Source organism: Aulonocara sp. 'chitande type north' Nkhata Bay, linkage group LG11 (assembly GCF_057382095.1).
Source record: "Aulonocara sp. 'chitande type north' Nkhata Bay isolate Kocher_YH1m ecotype deep benthic linkage group LG11, A_spYH_male_GT1.1, whole genome shotgun sequence".
Taxonomy (NCBI): Eukaryota; Metazoa; Chordata; class Actinopteri; order Cichliformes; family Cichlidae; genus Aulonocara; species Aulonocara sp. 'chitande type north' Nkhata Bay.
Window position 1 is genome coordinate 22,916,758 of NC_141354.1, and position 12,627 is coordinate 22,929,384.

A 12,627-nucleotide genomic window follows, 5' to 3' on the forward strand; every position below is an offset into this window, starting at 1 on the left:
CTTTATTCACGCCAGGAGTTTTCTAATTTTGGACTCGAGCCATTTTAAATCTTAAAAGCCCCAAATTTACGCAGGTGTCTTTGGTTATTTTCGTCAATTAGACTTCATTTGCAAGTTGAAGATAGATGGATAACTGATTTGTGATACGTGACAACAACACAATGTCCAAATGAAAATGTTATATGTAATTTTTGCTGGCCTAAAGGCAAGTACGTCTATGTCTTCTTGGCACAGTCGTAATAACAGCTGGAGGACATATCATAAAACAAATCCTTCTGCTGCCACAAATCCTAAAATTTTCTATATCTGTCTGGTTTGTTTTGATTGTTTAAAAAACATAAAAAAATGTTGAAGTGATCGGCAGGCAATGGCAAATGGCACGCATGATGATATAAGTTATCCCACGACCCATGTCGTGAATAAGTCATCTTAAATTTCTTATACTGTCAGAATCTGGTCCCAGGCTGCCTTGGTTCACAAAACCATTATTAGGGTGGAGGTCTCATACAATGCGACAGAGCACCACTGTTTGGGATCAAAGGCATTCATTATTCTTTCAAACAAGACAAGGTTTGTCTAGCAAAGCCTGAAATTGCACAGTTTAGCATGTGCAACAAAGTTATTATAAGGGCGAAGGAGATCTGAATAAAGCACAATGGACCAAACATATCTACACTTATTGAATGTCACCAGCTGTGACTGGTACTCCGCTGTCTAGTTAAGGTAGCGTTTCCTCTGCAGCCTAGCAATGTTACAGTGTTAGCTACAGACTTCTTTGTTTAAAGAGGAAACAGTGATTGACCAAGACCTGCTAAAGACGCTACTTGGACACATTTTGTCAAAGCCTACACAGGGCTCTAGACTAACTTTTTGACATGGGCGCACCGGTACGCCTAACTTTAAAAATTTAGGCGTACCGGCACAAAAGTTAGGCGCACTCAAATTTTTCAACCGCATCGCTTAACACCGCAGTTTTACATGTGCACTTTCTTTGGGGGGGGAAGTCCATACAGACAATATTAATTTCTAAATTATTAACTAACAAACTTGTGCTTAAAGTGCTTTGTCAATATTGTAGAAAATGTTAAAAACTTAATCATCATCTTGGCCTCCTCTGACGACCTGTTTGCTGCTGTCTGCTGCTGAAAGGCCGTGGGGAGAGGGGACACTTGGGCAGTGCATTTACTGCAGCATATAATGTGCTTTTTCAGCATTCAAATATTGATGGCACCGTGTCAGAGCACTGGCTATGAATTTCAGACAGATCAGGCCTTAACTTAACAAAAAAGTTATCAATAGTTCTTTTCATCTTTTCTTATTACCCACAGCTACAGTACATCCACTTCTCTCAGGCCTAGGCTGCTCACTAGGGCTGAGTATCATCACTGATTTCTATAATCCATTCAATTCCGGTTCTCAAAGTCCTGATTTGATTCAATTTAGCCTCAGACAGTCAGAAATATTATAATTCTGATCATTTATCAGTACTGATACACATGAGACTTCATCAGAATTGTGAAAATCACAGCAGATGCCTTTGTGTGAAAGTAAATGAGAATAAAACACAGGAAAACATGAAGGAGATTTTCCTGGTCTGGCTTTTTATAGCAGATAACCTTAAAAATATTCTGCAATTTTGCATAATTTTAAGAAATTAAAATTTCTTCAGTATTGAACAGCAGAAATTAGGCTTTCTTGTCCGAGGTCATTTAAGTGAAAAAAGAAAAAGCGCTGTAAACAACGCTAGACTGGTGGGTAATAAGCGAATGAATAATGCAGAAAACAGATTTGAGACGGGAAACTGTTCCTGAAGTACAGAGAGAGAGCTGTGCAGGAAGTGTGATTTTTATCGTGGTGGAAGCAAAACAGCAAAAGTCAGAGGGAATTCATGACGACATTGATCAAATGTGAAGCGCAGTTTGCTGCTTCTTTTGCTGCAGGCTCGGTGAATTTTGGTTGGAGAGAGACAAAACCTGCAGCTCAGAATCAGCGCAAAAAGACGTAAACACAGCGCGGACCCGAAGAATCGCTAAGCTCCGACAGCGTGTCCGTGTTCAGGCCGTCGGGTGAGAAAGCCGAGAAAGACGAAGCTGATTCTGATGTGTTGGGTCCGCTCCGTGTTTAGGTCTTTGTGTGGAATCCGTTAATGAATTGATATCGCTTTATTCAAGCTACTCACCTCTCTCTTCCACCTGCACTTTCAACTGGACCACGGCCAATCAGAGAGGTCCCGCCCCTGACTATCTCTGATTGGTTTAGTCCACGATAGGGGCATAATGTGTGTCTGTTGTTGACCACACGGAGAGTTACAGAGATTTTTTTTTTGTTACCGGAACAGTTGGTCGCACATGTGCGACCAAATATTTATTTTTAGTCGCACCACTGAAAAATTTGGTCGCATTTGCGACCAAATTGGTCGCACTCTAGAGCCCTGCTACATCTAAACTGGGGTTTTGGATATTTGTGTTAAAATTCGGTTAGCCCAAATTTTCTCCTGAGGTGGAATGAAATAGCTTACCTTCACCTCACCAAGGTAAGTAGAGCCGTTTGGTAACAGTCTGGTAACATTCTGTCAGTCTTTATGTAGTAGTTGCTAGTTTTGCTGTCTAGACGCTTTTCGACATCTCTGAGCTAATCTTAGCTAGCTACTAGTGGCTGCAGGTATTTTTAAGGGCTGTTTTGTAGTCACTTTTTCGTTTGGTTATAACCAAACGAAAAGTAAGCATTACGTGCTGCATGGTAATGCTTATTCAGTTTCATTTATTTATTTATGTAGCACTAAATCACAACAAAAAAGTAAGGGCCCTACAGTAGTAGCGACACAACATAAATTATATGCTGATACTGGGAGATATGAATGATATCCAGAATTATAACATTTATTTTGGACACAAACTAGATTTTGCGAAGATAGAGAGAAGGGGTGTGGTCTAATGACATCAACACCCTATATCAGGTGTGCATAATTATTAGGCAACTTCCTTTCCTTTGGCAAAATGGGTCAAAAGAAGGACTTGACAGGCTCAGAAGTAAAAAATAGTGAGATATCTTGCAGAGGGATGCAGCAGTCTCAAAATTGCAAAGCTTCTGAAGCGTGATCATCGAACAATCAAGCGTTTCATTCAAAATAGTCAACAGGGTGTGGAAAAGAAGCGTGTGGAAAAACCAAGGCGCAAAATAACTGCCCATGAACTGAGAAAAGTCAAGCGTGCAGCTGCCAAGATGCCACTTGCCACCAGTTTGGCCATATTTCAGAGCTGCAACATCACTGGAGTGCCCAAAAGCACAAGGTGTGCAATACTCAGAGACATGGCCAAGGTAAGAAAGGCTGAAAGACGACCACCACTGAACAAGACACACAAGCTGAAACGTCAAGACTGGGCCAAGAAATATCTCAAGACTGGTTTTTCTAAGGTTTTATGGACTGATGAAATGAGAGTGAGTCTTGATGGGCCAGATGGATGGGCCCGTGGCTGGATTGGTAAAGGGCAGAGAGCTCCAGTCCGACTCAGACGCCAGCAAGGTGGAGGTGGAGTACTGGTTTGGGCTGGTATCACCAAAGATGAGCTTGTGGGGCCTTTTCGGGTTGAGGATAGAGTCAAGCTCAACTCCCAGTCCTACTGCCAGTTTCTGGAAGACACCTTCTTCAAGCAGTGGTACAGGAAGAAGTCTGCATCCTTCAAGAAAAACATGATTTTCATGCAGGACAATGCTCCATCACACGCGTCCAAGTACTCCACAGCGTGGCTGGCAAGAAAGGGTATAAAAGAAGAAAAACTAATGACATGGCCTCCTTGTTCACCTGATCTGAACCCCATTGAGAACCTGTGGTCCATCATCAAATGTGAGATTTACAAGGAGGGAAAACAGTACACCTCTCTGAACAGTGTCTGGGAGGCTGTGGTTGCTGCTGCACGCAATGTTGATGGTGAACAGATCAAAACACTGACAGAATCCATGGATGGCAGGCTTTTGAGTGTCCTTGCAAAGAAAGGTGGCTATATTGGTCGCTGATTTGTTTTTGTTTTGTTTTTGAATGTCAGAAATGTATATTTGTGAATGTGGAGATGTTATATTGGTTTCACTGGTAAAAATAAATAATTGAAATGGGTATATATTTGTTTTTTGTTAAGTTGCCTAATAATTATGCACAGTAATAGTCACCTGCACACACAGATATCCCCCTAAAATAGCTAAAACTAAAAACAAACTAAAAACTACTTCCAAAAACATTCAGCTTTGATATTAATGAGTTTTTTGGGTTCATTGAGAACATGGTTGTTGTTCAATAATAACATTATTCCTCAAAAATACAACTTGCCTAATAATTCTGCACTCCCTGTATACTATACTTGCCTTTCTTTGTGTTAGCTGGCTTGACAAAACCTAAATCCCCAATCAACCCTAGCTTTCTGCTTCAGACTCTGTGCATGCTCACATAAAAGGTGTTTCACACATCATATAACTCTTCTTCTGTACAAAGTGATCTCTGTGATTGCAGCCCAATCAGAGACAGATGATCAGATAAAATGGTGACTAGAAATCTATAAAGAACATAAAAATATAACAATAAAAAGAAATTAAGAAATTAATGCTGCAGAAAATTGTTAATCATGGGATTTAACATTTTAATTTGAGTTAATATATTTATTTTAACAATGAGTGTGCCCTTGTACAGCTCAGAAACTTTAAACTGTATATAGACTACTATCTCAGTCTAATAAAGGAGATGTAGAAATCACTTTAGTTTGTTGCCAGATCAAAAAGAAATTATTTTTATTGATTAAACAGGTCGCATTGGTGTGTGTTCTGTGTCTTAGTGACTCAGTTCAAATAGTGTTAGTAGCAGATTAGAATCAAGCATAAAAACATTTCAAGATTTTCTGCATCACAAACTCAGTACATGCAAATTTAAGTGATAATATGATGCACAGTTTGCAGCTTTACAGCTGGGCTTCACTCAGTGGTGTTAGCAAGGTACGGTTTAACAGGTTGTGCATATGAAATCATTACCTCAGGAGAGAATCTATATTTCACTTAAAACATGCTGAAAATAAAGAATCGGTGGTAAATGTGGTGCTTCTGGCCAATTTTAAGCCGAAACCCTGAACATAATCTGCCCCCAACCAGGTTGTGTGTTTAGCATAAGTTACCATGGTGATTTAGCCAGTTAAAAGGTGAGCTGCTTTCACGGCACTGAAATTTCTGACTTTGAGCTCCACGAAGCTCTCAGACCCATTAATCTCACTTTGTCGTGCCCCCGTTGGAATGTCCACAAATTGAGTTTATCTGTTTAAGACAATGACAGCTCCTTCCAAAACATCTGTTGAGACATCAGGGATCACTGCTTCACTTTAGCAAAATAAGTGTTTGCTTTTTGTGTGCTTCATTGCTGTTCTTGAAGCTCTTGTATCAGGTGGTTGTAATGTGCATAAATTTCCATATGGATTGCTATGAATTTTGGATTGCTCTCCTGCAATGGTTGATCTTATTTTGTTTAGTTCCTAGTTTTGTGAAATTGTAGTCTTTGAGTCGTATAGGTTAAACTCACTTTGTGCATTAAGCCTCGGATTAATGTTTGTGTTCTAAGAAATTTGCTGATGACTTGCTGCATATAAGTCTTTTGCAGAAAACTAGCTCTTGTGCTATTTGTAGACTGCTAATTTAATTATCCTGCTCTATGGCAAATATTGAGTGCTAGCATATGATATACAGTAACAAGTCTTAAATGTCATTATTAGGCAAGCAGTGTATCCTGAAATAAAAACAACATGGACTGAATATAACATTCTTTGAATTTGGCTATATTCAAATCTGATCAATATACAAGATTACATAGGCTTCACTTTCATTACGCTCTCACATTTTAAACTTGACCAAAATTGGCTCCTTCACTGCTGAACATAATTACATTTAAAATGGCCAGTTTATTATCGCTTTCATTTAAAATATAGCAAAGATTTTCTAATGAAGTACCACAGTACCTGCATGTCAGGAAAGATATAATTTTTTCATGCGGACCTGCTGCAATAATACATTAGGGCCTTTTTGTCTGACAGTCAGAAAACGCTGTGATAGATCATTTCTATGTATTTTCCAGAGGTGGGACCAAGTCATTGTTTTGCAAGTCTCAAGTAAGTCTCAAGTCTTTATCCTCAAGTCTCAAGTCAAGTCTCAAGTAATGTCAGGCAAGTCAGAGTCGAGTCTCAAGTCACTGGTGTAAAAGTCCGAGTCAAGTCACAAGTCTGAAACTTTGAATTTCAAGTCCTTTCGAGTCTTTAAAAAAAACAAACGAAAAAATAATGTTGCAGTTATATGCTAAATGTAAATATTAGACCATGTAATTTTAAAATCTGTGTTTTTCTCAACACATACAAAATAGTGAACTTAGAAAATATACACAAATTGTGAAATTGCACCTCTTTAAAATGCAGCTCAATTAAACTTAGCTCCAAGAATAATTTTCACCGACAGTTCTGAGATACGCTGCATGTTATTCTTGGATGCGGTTGTAGGACCAGCTTTAAAATCGCATGACAAAAATATCATACACATTAAAAAAAACTGTATCACCAACGTAGCCTGGAAAACATTTGCTAGTTAGATGAAGTCAGCTATCTCATCTTAGCATATTTATATGCATATTTATAATTATACTGTTCTTGGAGTGAGTGCATACACTCATGAAGTTTAGTAACTTCAGGTCACTGCAACAAGCCCAGGTACAGTTTACCGACGGATGGGTGCAGGACCTTGAAATGCACCGTGTAGAACGAAAGACCATCGTACATATCATAAGTTTACCAGTCTCACAAATCGTCTTCATAAATACACATTCATTAACCGTTTATTAATATAACCTTTGAGCTCAACGGTAATTAATTAGTAGTGGAAATAATTTCTGGTACCCATCACAGAAATGTAGCAGTGACAATAATATTGTATGCTGTAATCGTACTGGGCAATTAGTGATACAAAAAACCTGTTTTATCCTGTGAATAAAAGTATGTGTTTTTGTCAGTGTACCATAATAACAGAAGCGAAACGCAATATTGTGTCAGGATAATTTACTATTTATGCACAATAAATAAAGGAGCATAGCGCGACAATTTCTGTTCAGCGCCAGACTTGCTTGTAACCTATATCACCAATTATGTTAAGAAAAATGACGTATTAACTACTAAAAAACACTGACCTTTGTGTAAATGCTTGGAGCAGACTAACCTGTGAGCTGGAGTGTTCTAGGACGTTATATTTGATCTTTGAATGGCTGCAATCCAGTCGCGTCTTTGTTACTTCGGAAACATGGCTCGAACAATTTCTCTTCCACGACATAATCCGATAACAACCGATCTCTTTACCCGTCGGCTTCCCGTGGCTGTCATGCGACCGGCTATTGCAGTTAATAATACAACAGCTTCTTGACATTTTTGTGTTTCTTTTTATCGCTGTGTGACTGATTTTAATTGAAAGCCTGCGTGCGCTAGTACCGCTTGCCACGAGTTCCCAGAATCCTTTGCGGTTCTACCCGTGAATGACGTCACATTTTCAATCTCTATATAATATGCATGTTAAATTTTATATTTGGGGTGAAATATCAAGTCTTTTCAAGTAAACCGGTTCAAGTCCAATTCAAGTCCCAAGTCATTGGTGTAAAAGTCCAAGTCAAGTCACAAGTCTTAGAACATTTTTTCAAGTCAAGTCTAAAGTCATAAAATTAATGACTCGAGTCTGACTCGAGTCCAAGTCATGTGACTCGAGTCCACACCTCTGGTATTTTCAGCAGAAAGAAAGGAAAATGGCCCAAAGAATTACCATATTATACTTTATTTAGTTTAACTTTAGACTTAATTATAATCAATTTTCCCCACTGTGCCTGGAATAAATGCAAAGAGGCACAAATCAATGTTTAGGGGAATGCTCCCTAACTGATGATGATCCATAATCACATTCGGGCCTCTGTGTTATCCAGTTCGACACATTCCTCTTTACTTGCACTCCTCTCACTCAAACTGTTATCAGTCAAAAGCCCGACAGCGGCTCTCCGTTTCTCGGCCTTGTACGTGTCTTTGTCAGTCCACGTGTCAGCATTCGGACAAGCCGCTATCGGAAGAGGTTGCTTCCTAGCCATTACTTCCACCTGTGTGACAACAGCCAGCGTTATCTTCTGTAGTGATGTGAGCCCGTAGCTGAGTTGCTGATTAATAGACACGGGGTCACGTCACCTCCCTCTCTCCCTGTCTGTCTCTCGCTTTTTCTTCTCTCTCCCACTGTCTCATTCACTCCGTTTGTCACCATGTGAATGAGATTGGAGCAGGCAAGTTGAACCAGTCACAGACAAAATTAGTGTTACAAGAACAAGGTCATTTGTAGGTGGTAAACATTAAGTGTGAATAAATGTTTTTAAAAGTGCTCTCTCTTAGGGACTCAGACACACAAACACACACACCGAAAGACTCACATGCACGCCTACACGCACACATACACACAGTTTTTTCCTCTGTTTTTAATTAAAAGCCTGAGTGACAACGTGGCCTATTTCTTCCGTGGCACTTTCAAATTGAGAGAGAGAGAGATAAGACTTGTATTTAGGGGGCCTTATCATACTCATCTATTTACTGCCGGTAATTTTTCTTTTCTTGCCTTACAAGAAAAGTGCAGCCAGAAAAATCCTCTATCCTCTAGGTTTCAAATCTCAAAAGCAAAACTATGTGTCTTTCTGGCGTTCTAAATCCTCCTTCTGCCCCTGGAACATGGAGTACAAGAGTGAGAAATGGAGACAATGGATTTTGCCCGTGTCCTAATGCGCTTTCCATCTAAGCTGTTATATTGAGTCAATATTCTACCAGCCCGATGAATGATTAACATGGCTGTTTTTGCAGTGTGCTCTGGTTCCGGGTGTTTACTCCACAGTAGGGCCAGGTTGGATGTCTAAACATTGTCATTTCTGAGCCCAGATCCACGCAGGATGCATAATGACAGACCAACATTAAAGCCTCTACAGCACCAAAGAATCTGTTTCTCCTCGGTCTATTTTTGCTTCCCAGTAAGGAGTCACTTGATCCTACCTCCTTCCTGACAGTTCAGCAACTGGATATCATTTTGTGTCTGCCTGTAAGATTAGCATAAAAGTAAAAGGGAAAGCATTTTACTCTGAGAACCAACAGGAGATATGACAAGCTCTGAAACATTTATGCTTGGCTTTGATTTGTTTGGCCTGGTTTGTGTCTGGTATGTCTGAAGGCAAGGCTTAATCAAAAGAAATGTACCCATATTGCTCTGGAATATATTATGTAATGCCATTCATACAGTGCAGCGGATGACTGAAGTGCATTTGTAAGCAAATGAGCTGCATTGTTTGTGGCTTTAACCTTGACAAAGGCAACCTGTGATAATAAAGCATTTGTCAGAAAGCCAGCCCCACTCTGAGCTGCTTCCCCCTCTTAATGTGAGATGTGGTTGTGTCGTCGCCGCTAACATTCAGTCTTCGTTCACGATGAACGGTTGCACAGCCAGACTCGTACAAGGGTAACATGTAGCAGACTTGTCATAGTATGGCAATTCAAGTGAAGACCTTTATATTTTTGCTGTTTCTTGGCCCATCAAACTGTCACATTGCTTAAGCAGGTTTGTTAGTTAGGCCGTCTGTCTGTATGTCAGCAGGATGACAGAACAGCTACAAAGCTGAGTTATTGTGTATTTGTATGTAGAGCAAACATCTTGACCACTTTCTTTGTATTTTGACTTTGCTGTTTGGTTGCATTTTTCCTTCTTCTTCTTCTTCATATTCTTCTTTCAGCTGCTCCTATCAGGAGTTGCCACAGCAGATCATCTGCCTCCATCTTGCCCTACTCCCAGCATCCTCTTCTGCACTAAGTCTCTGCATGACCTCCTTCACTACATTATAAATGCTCTCTGTGGTCTTCCACTTTTCCTTCTGCCCCGCAGCTCTATCTTCAACATCCTTTGTCCACTGTATCCAGAATCCCTCCTCTGGACATGTACAAACCATTTAAACCTTGCTTCTCTAACTTTGTTACTAAATCACTTAACCTGAGGTGTCCCTCTGATATTCTCATTGCTCTCAGTTCTCATTTCTGACCCCCCCGGTCACTCAAGATAAAAATCTTAACATCTTCAAATCTGCCTGCAGCTTTTTACATTTTTAAAATGTATTTATTTTTATTGTTATAGACAAATTCATTCAGTTTGACAGTTGCACATAATGTCACAAATAAAGATGAGTAAGACTGCATTTTACCAACCTTAATCCATTTTTTAAACTGCATTGTGATGACGTGGTGCATTTCATTTTGGATAAAATGTAATTTCTCCATCGCCATTTACGATTGGAGCTGAATTCTGTTACTGTCAGTTAAAATGGCAGTTTTCACCCAAAGAAAAAACATTATGATCTGGGACGAATTGACAGTAGCATGAAACTTGTGTCTGTTGTCTGGTGCATTGATGCAAGCTGGCATTGTTGTCAAGCAGGGACAACAATACATCATTGTTCAACATTCTTTCATAATGCTAAAGATATTTACTGTGTCTTTTAGTAGTTCAACAACACCAGGGAACAATGGATAAGGGAACTGTATAACCTTTGCTGTAGGAGAATCCAAATCTCAAAGTTTTAAGTTAATCTTTTAAATCTGTTTTAGGCTTATCAGGTTCATATTTCTGAATCAGATTTTGGATCATTTGGAGCAAATGCTGTTTTTGATTATGTCCAGACTTTGCAGGTAGATTTGACTGATACATTTAAAGAGCCTGTATATCATCTGAAAACCGGTTTTTAATACATTTCAGATTGTTCCTACTGACTCTGGTTGCATTATGCAGTAAAATGACATGATCAAGTTCTAGATATTTGCAATAAGGATTTTTAAAATGTAAAATTTATTCTACATTTGGAGGGTGATTCAAACTTGAACATTGACTGATTACAAACAAGTGAATAAATACATAATTATCTAGCAAATGTTTTAGATCCACAAATCATGACCTTTTACTGTTAACTGTCTAAATGAACAGTGCTGATACGCATATCGAGGAATTGAGAAACTAATGAATTAACTAATGAAAAAGTTGAGGTACAAAGGGAGTATGTCCAAATATGAACAATAAATAAAATACACTTTTAAGAAGTGCAGTTTCACAATTTTGAATGGAATACAACCCAGCATTGTAATTTTAGACTGTCTTGACAAATATGCATTGTATTTACCATTGTTAAACGATATGAGTGAACAATATGTAAAGACCAATATAGCTAATCACAATTAAAATGAAAAGATGAAATATATAAAAAAGATACAATTCAAAGTAATATGTGAGTCTTTTTGTAATCCCCCCATTTACTAACCACACCTTTTTTCTTAGTTTCCCTGTCTATCTATATTCTTTGAATTGGAGATCTTAGCTTAGTTATAGCCTCCTGTACTATACCACTGTGTCCTTGAGGTTCTGTCCATTTCTCCTCCCTTACTGCCGTTTCCTTGCTCCCTCACCCATTCCCCCCTCCTCACAGTGGGAAGATTTTCTAATATCCATTACTTCCACCAGGGTCAGTGCAATCCCACTGGGTCCGCCAAAGACTTGGCAGGTGCCGATAAGGGCCTTGCTCCAGACACTGTAATAACTTAACAAATCCCTCCATGACCCAGAATCCCCTTCACCAGCATGGCATCCCACTATTTTCCATAAAACTATTAAAATCTACCTGGTGTCATATTGGGAGAAGCGACCGTGGGGTTGCAGTGCACTCTATGCCTTGCACATCTCAAAGCTTTCCTGTTAATACATAAAACCCAACAATAAACTATAAATAGAAAGGGACAGCATTACCATTCAATACCTGCTGTCAGCATGTTGTTGGGACTGAGTTGGTTCATGGACTTTGTGAATAGCTTGTCAGAATATCTCTGGTTTAACCAGGCATTTAAGGCATGCAGTTTAAATTGCAGTCTGTCTTTCATACCTAAATGTTTTTTCATCCATTACTTTGCTCTATATTGCGTTCCCCTCGCAGACATTGGGTCATTTTGGCCAGACCTCCTGGAGCTCTTATCCGATAATGATACCCGCTTCAGTGGGTATCAAGCCACAGCTCCACCCATTTCGTTTTCCCCCTCCTAACACCTAGCTTTCAACCTGTCAATCATGCTTTAGCCGCATTCAAGTGGCAATAGTGTTAATGATTCATTTCCCTTGTAATCCTTGCTCAGGCTGATAAGCTCATGACGGCTGCCGTTATTTGTGGCTGTTTTCCATTGTTTGCAGTGTTAAATTAAGCCTCAACAATCTATCCGCTGAGCCTCTGTGAGCAGAAGAAAAACCCATAGGCATGAGCTGCTCTAATAGATTAACTAGCCATACTGCACAAAGAAGGTGAAAACATCTGTCTGTTATCAGCACTGTTTCTTCATGTGAGTCTTTTACTCAGTTGAACGAAAAGAGTCAATGCCTGTAATTTACTTCTGAAGTTAATTCAGAAACAAAAAAACAAAATATCATTCTGATGTTAAATTTTGTAATGCATGTCAAAACCATTAGTCAGTGAAGCTTTGATTTATATATTTTTAAAATTTACTCTCTTGAAAATGTAATGTTCCAAAATGTAAT

The 12,627-nt window shown here is 39.1% G+C and overlaps 1 long non-coding RNA gene across 1 annotated transcript in view; it reads left to right on the forward strand.

Moving 5' to 3' along the window:
* The first annotated feature begins 1,654 nt into the window (after nucleotides 1–1,654).
* LOC147318949 (uncharacterized) overlaps nucleotides 1,655–12,627 on the forward strand; it is a 130,957-nt gene continuing 119,984 nt past the window's right edge. The window contains exon 1 of the long non-coding RNA XR_015131514.1: nucleotides 1,655–2,533. This is a non-coding gene — a long non-coding RNA (uncharacterized LOC147318949). The remainder of the gene's footprint in view (nucleotides 2,534–12,627) is intronic.